The sequence below is a fragment of the Phodopus roborovskii genome, unplaced genomic scaffold, assembly GCF_943737965.1.
Source record: "Phodopus roborovskii unplaced genomic scaffold, PHOROB, whole genome shotgun sequence".
Lineage (NCBI taxonomy): Eukaryota > Metazoa > Chordata > Mammalia > Rodentia > Cricetidae > Phodopus > Phodopus roborovskii.
Window position 1 is genome coordinate 15,941,356 of NW_026126525.1, and position 7,024 is coordinate 15,948,379.

A 7,024-nucleotide genomic window follows, 5' to 3' on the forward strand; every position below is an offset into this window, starting at 1 on the left:
GGCTTGGAGCATGCACATCTACTTTGTTACTTCCCTCAGCCTTTCCTTGCGGTTATAAATTCCCCTAACAGGTTAAGAGTCTTTCTCCTGCCCACCATGCCACTCGTGAAACTGAACAGCTCTGGGGAATCTTGAGGAACAAGTTTCCTCATGGTCTCGAGCTTCACAGACTGTCATCCTTTAGATACCCATAAATAAGAGTGTTAGGAACAGGAATTGTACTGTGACTGTAGAGATGAAGAAGTCTATAGTAAATGGAGTCATTAGAGAATTTGAGGGTCTATGTGACAAGGACCTTGAAGAAGCCTGTGTGTTCATTCTCCATAATCATGTCTCTAACTCAGGCTAACTGAATCCATTCTTGTTAGTACTGCTACTGAAGTCCCAATGTCCTCCCTAGGGTTTGAATGGGAGAGGTTTCAATCATCTCAAGTCTCTGAGTTATTGGTCTCCAGCAAGGGTGCGATCATAAAGGCGTAAGCCTCATGGTTGTAGGAACCCAGCAGGGGGAATTGGTCATTGGAGACATCAGGACCTGACAATGCCATGTAAGCAGCTGCTTCAGACCCATCTTCCCAAGTCCCAGACATGGCTTCCTTGTCTTCCCTAGAGCCTGAGCAAAAGCAAACCTGTGTAGCACCCACATGTTGCTCTTCTCAGGGAATTGGTAATAGCAGTGAGAACACTAATTCTGTCCTTGGAGACAGAAAGAGAATAATTTCTGTCACCCACTCCCCTCTGGTTGTGGATAGCTATGATTAGCTGATTCCCTCCCATAATCTCATAGAAACCATTGTGAGGAATTGCAGACTCCACCAACATAAGGGACTGGCTAGGGCTGGGGTCTCTCACTATGCAGAGAGGCTGTTGCTTTGTTGCTGTAGAGCTGTTGGACTGAGACATTGGTTCACATTAACTTCAGTATTACTGACCTCTGAGAAAGAGACACTGTTTGCTTTGACATTCAAATAGTGAGTTTGTTAGTTTGATTTTTATGTTCTAATTCAGCTTTTTTCCCTACCCCCATATTTCTATTTTTCAGCATGATTCTTTGACATTTATAAATTTATTTTTTGTTTGTTTGTTCTAAAGGTTTTGTTAGCTGTAAAACAAGATCCTTCATCACCACATAAATGTTTATCATCTCCTACAGTCTTTGAAGCTTAAATGCTTGTCTCTCCTGATAGCCATCTTCCATACTTGCTAGGTCACATCTCAACACCCTGAAAAACAAAACAATGTCATATATGTCAGGAGCTACTAGTCCATTTCATTAGAGCATTCCAGTGTCATGGAGAGCTACCATCCTTTAGATACCCACCTATGTGAGTTTCAGATAAAGGAATTTGAAGTGTATAGATGAGGTCTGTAGTAGTCAGAATTCTGAGTGCAAAGGGCATTAGGGCCCTAAGAAAGCTCTGCACAGAGTTTGAGTCTGTCTATCTTGTTATTATGACACGTTTCCTTGTCTGCACAGAGTTTGAGTCTCTCCATTTTGTTATTATGACACATGTTTCCTTGTTACTATGTTACCTAGTTACTAGGTTTTTAAAGTCAAAGTACCCTCCTAGAGTTTGATATGGTCTCACACCACATGTGTCTGAATGCTTGGGCTCTAGTAGGAGGTACAGTTTTGGAAGGCCATAAAAGCCCAGGGAAGTGGGAAACAGCAGAAGGAATTGGGTGACTGGATGCTGTAGGGGCTTGCTAAAGTCACATATCTGCTTCAGACCCATCTTCCCAAGTTCCCAGCCCCTCATCTGCCATATCTCCCTGTCTTCTGAGAGTCTGAGAGAGAGTAGGATTTTCCTTTGCCCTTTAAGTCACATTTTATTGGGGATTTGCTCACAGCCATGACAAAGTTATGCAGTTCCTGGAGCTGGGTAGATCAACCTCTTTGGGTTATTTCCAGCTGTTACTGGTCATCCCTTATTGAGACATCACAAAACAAAAAGCCTTGGTAAGACTTTATGGAAATCTGTTCACAGAGGCCCTGCAGAGGCTGCACCTTGTCTTGATGCTGCAGAGAAACTCTTGTAGGGTGGAGAACAGTCAGACTTCTGCATTTGTCCTGATCATCTGGACTCTCTGAGTCTCTTGGACCTTGACATTGGGAGATTTCCTCTTCTTGTTTGGATTTTGTGTTCTGTTTTTCTATTTTTGAACCTAGTGCTTTTGGTTGAGGCATGGATTTCTGCTTATGTGTTCATTTTTCCTAATTGTTTTTTATAAGTTTTTTTTTTTTTTTTTGCCTTTTTTACTTTGGTTTGATTTTCTTATTTTAAATCTTAACTGTGTAATGTAAAGCATTCCCCTGTAACATTTCTGGAGATGCATGGTGACCCGGGATTATTTCGTCTGCTCTGTGACAGTGTAGCTGTGCCTTTTGTGTCCCAAATGCCCATTTCAGTTAAGATTCTATGTGATACTCCATGGCTCTAGTCAGGATCACCATATCTTTAGGCCTGGATTACAGATACAAGCTGAATATCTATTTCTACTTCATAAAGTGACACAGATCCATATTTTATTGATGAGAATGGGCCCCCTCATTGGACCTCCTCCTGTCCTCGTTGTCCCATAGTTTCCAGTGGAATTAATCTAGGATTCCCTGTTGAACTCAATGTGAACAAGAAACATCAACTCTGTCATGAATTTTTGAACTTTGTGTGAAGTACCAAGGAATCTGATAACAGATGATCACAAGGAAGTTCATTAATCACATTAGAGTATACCCCAGCCTATGTGTGTTGTGTCCGTATGTGAGAACCTGTGGGTTCATGCATGCATGCGAGCCTCTGTGTGTGTGTGTGTGTGTGTGTGTGTGTGTGTGTGTGTGTGTGTGTATTTTAAGGTTCAGCTTCAGAGGAATACTGGCTTTCAAGACTAAGTTTGGAGGGCTTCCCTGTCTGGTGAGGCTTCTTGTGGAGAATTGATATTCATTGTACTGTAAGACCAGGATGTAAGATCCATCATGAAATCTGTAGGCCTGGGATGTTCTTGTTAGCAGAAATTATATTACTCTTTCCATCTTATCTCTAAATTGATCCCTCTGCATGTTTTATAACATCCATAGTTGATCATCACACACAGGTTGTAGTAGCAGAAATGCATCAAATGGTACATAGGTTTAATAACATCCTACCGAAGTTGGTCTCTTTTATGATTCAAGAAATCTCCTTCTTTCATGATTATCACCTCTCTAGAGTCAATTCACATCACACACACACACAACCACGGTGCCTTAGGTCATACTGTATGTCTTGTTTCACATTTCAATAATTTGTATCTTCTCTCTGGGCAATAGTTTTGTCAGACTTAATACTTTCAAGGCACCATATCTTTATGATATGTGTTTCTCTAAGTGACCAGTTATGTCATTGTGCTCTTTCTTATGCTTTCTCATAATTGCTTTAAGGTTTGGATTAACACCTATTTTTTTTTTAACCTCTGATCCCAAGATTATCATTAGAATGTTGAGGTAGCTATGATTTTCATGAAGTAGAAATTGAGAGTGGTAAACTTATCTCCTAGACCTGCTTTTGTCTTTTTATTTGTAGCATCCTGTGGTGGTCCCATCCCCCACCTATCACGGTGGGGAACATGGAGGAAGAATTTCCACACATGAATCTCTGTGATGGAAAGTTACTACCACCATCCATAGAAACTAGTCCCACCATTGTAGAAACTATGTTTTGCTTAGGCCCCACGGCTGAAGAAACCCTGGAACTCAAAAGAACAAATAGGCTTGATGATGCCCTAGCAAAAAACAATATGTTGAACAGGAGAAAAAGTGATAGTATCATCCTTGGTGAAATATGGCAGGTTCCCAAGAGACTTTCTGTAGGTCCTTCCACCCTCCCTCCCACTCTAAGGAGGGCAAGGAGTGAACCCACCTTGCCCACATTCCTGACATCTGAAGACAACAGAAGGCAAGAGTTGAAAGAAGCAAGAAAAATCAAGAGCTCTTCTAGGTCCAGCTCTCCAGATTTATATGAGCTGCTGGATATCAGCTGGCTTTGGAATTCTGACCCACCACTTTCTTCTGTGCCCTCCTATAACATCAATAAAAATTCAGAGGACAAAGAGAGTACTATTTCATCTGGTGATAGTGACACATCTGAGGACTACCTCTCCTGCCTGGAGGAAACCACTTCTTGTAACTCAGCTCTCCATGATGCTGAGGAGGCTGAGAGTGAGGAGACTAGCAGCACCATCATGCTCAGTCTCTCATCCCTAGAAGGGATTTGGTTCACGGTCGATAGCAGCAGAACAGGGATGCCAGAAACGCAGTATGATGCTGAGATCACCGCTAGCATCAGCACATCTACAGACCTGAAGGAAACTGATATACAGTGCAGTGAGAAAACACATAATACTATGAGCACCCTGGTCTCTCCCCTGAGAGCAAACAGTGAATATGAAAACATCGACAAAATAACAGTTGAAGAATCACCAGAGATCTCTAGCAAGGACCAGCCCCAGGAGGAAGCCACACCCTCCAAGAAGAAACACAGAAGGGGCTGGAAAGGGGTGAGGAGGCGGATTAGTCACCTGTTTAGCAATCTGTGCTGTTGCCTCCTCTCCCCAAAAACAGAAGACATAGTACCCAGGTAAGGGACAGCAAGGCATGGAAAATGTAGTTCCAGGAAACCGAGTAGGCATGACCAGTGACTTTCCTTTGTGTATTTCATCTTTGAATTGCAAGGCCTTTTACCATTGATATTGTGCACCCATATATAGAACATGAATCCTAAACTGTCTGTGGGCCTAGAAGGAGCTTTCCCACTGAATCCCTCTATGTGGATCTTGGGGAAGTTGACAAGAAAAGGAGATCCAATCAGGGGCAGTGGAGGGAAGGAGAAGACAGTTGGGCTTGGGGACTGGGAACAGATTAGCGGGAGAGGAATCTTATGGAAAGCTACGGGACAACAGTGTAGCTCTGTGTTAAGTCCTGCTGATGTCACAGTCACTAACAGAGTCCTTTGCTTGTGTCTCTTTCAAGGTTTGAAGAACAGGCCTGGGCCCATGGTTCTTAAACCATGGGACTCAGTTCGGCCTGGTGTTCTACGAGGCACAGGAGGGTGCCAGGCCAGAACCTGATAGAGCTATGTACCCCAAATATGTTGTTCCCTATCAGACACCTCCAGCAACATGGGCACAAGCTCTCTACCCCTCCTCTCCCTGCAGTACAAGCTGTTAGCTCCTACAACAACAGCACTACGGCTGGACAGAAAGTCAGCCACACCACCACCCCGTTTTAAAGAGCAAGCTGTCCAGCTTCTGCAACCACCTTATACAACTATGTTCCACACAACTGGAGGTCTTCAGCAACCTCCCCTAATCTTGATACTTATCAATGACCAGATGTAAAGGAGTCCATATACTATGTAAGCCCAGGAGGTAAGGAGGCCCAGGAAGAGGGGCAGGCATGACATATCAAGAGAAAAGAAAGTAAGACTGAGAAAGCAAGGGCATGAAGCTAGTTGAAAGGGAGGAGAGTCTTCCCATAGCAAGTTCCAGTTTCAGTCAGGCAGCTGTAAGGTATGAGCATGTGGGGGAGGAGCCAGGACCTTGGAATGGAAGAGGCAGGAGCAAACTTCCTGTGAAAGTTGGGAGTGTAGGGAGTGGGTTCCCAGGATCAGAAGAGCATACCAACCCAGAGAGGTCAAGCCAACCCCTTCTCAGGACCTCTCTCTTTTGGCTCTAACCAATCTTGGGCTGATCAGGTAACTAACATCTGTGTTCTTTTCTTCACAGCCTCCTTCCAGCAGGCATCCATGGTGATCTGCTGTCCCAGAAGTCCAGAAATTTGTATAATATTTTTATCCCAGTGAATGATTCTTTGCCTTTAAATGACTAAAATTACAGAATTTTTTCTGTAAACTGTGAAAATGTAAGTAGGGCTTGAGAGGTGGAACATCACTCCAGACAAGACCAGCATCCTTAGACTACTTTGTGTGCAATGCCCATATTCAGGGTCTAGATTAGGAGCAAGCATTCATTGTCAAGGAGGGACAAGATGTCAGCTAGTGGTATAGTGTGCATTCTTGCTGAGTGAGGTGTCTGAAGAGTCCTCATTGTCACTATCCAGGCTATGATCAGATCTCTGAGTAAGTAGGTATTGCCCAGATTACAGGGAATTCAGAGTCTTGTTCTGAGGGGATCATTTAAATCAGTGGGTTTCAACCTTCCTAATGTTGTAACCCTTTAATAAAGTTCCTCATGATGTGGGGTCTCCCAGCCATACAATTATTTTTGTTGCTACTTCATAAGTAATTTTGCAACTCTTTGCACAATAATGTTTTCTGCTGGTCTTAGATGACCCTATGAAATGGTCATTTGAACTCCAAAGAGGCTGAGACCCCCAGGTTGAGAACCACTGGTTTATATGAAGTAATTTGAGCTTCTTGAGTGTTACTTTGGGTGGAAGGTGAGTTTCTGAAGCCTGATATTGACGTTATTCACCAATGAAGTTTGCCATTCTCTAAATATGTTTCTCAAATTTATTAATGAATAAAGCACTGTTGGCCAATAGGAAAGCAAAATAGGCAGAACTAGGATACAAGTAGAATTCGGGAAGTCGTAGGGAGAGATTCACCATTTAGAGACTTGAGAGAGAGCAGAACTCCGGATCCTCTTTTTGGTAAGCCAAGACCATGTGGAAATACTTAGATTAATAGAAATGTGTTAATATTTAAGACAGTGCTAGCCAATAAGTAAAGCTAATAACAGACCAATAGCTTTATATCTAATACAGTGTCTCTGTGTGTTATTTGGGGCTGGCTGGTGACATGCTCGTAACATCCTAGGATGTGTGAGATAGGAACTTTGTGCAGACAGACACAAAATACTTCCATTTCTAGCATTCACTTACTGAACTCGCCCACTCCTGATCTGTTTCTAATCTATTGTCATTACAAATCACTGTGACCAAGGCAACTTAGGAGAAAAAGCATGGTCCTTAGGGGTCCACAGTTGCATGACCATCATGATGAAATCTAGCAACAGGCAGGCCAGCATG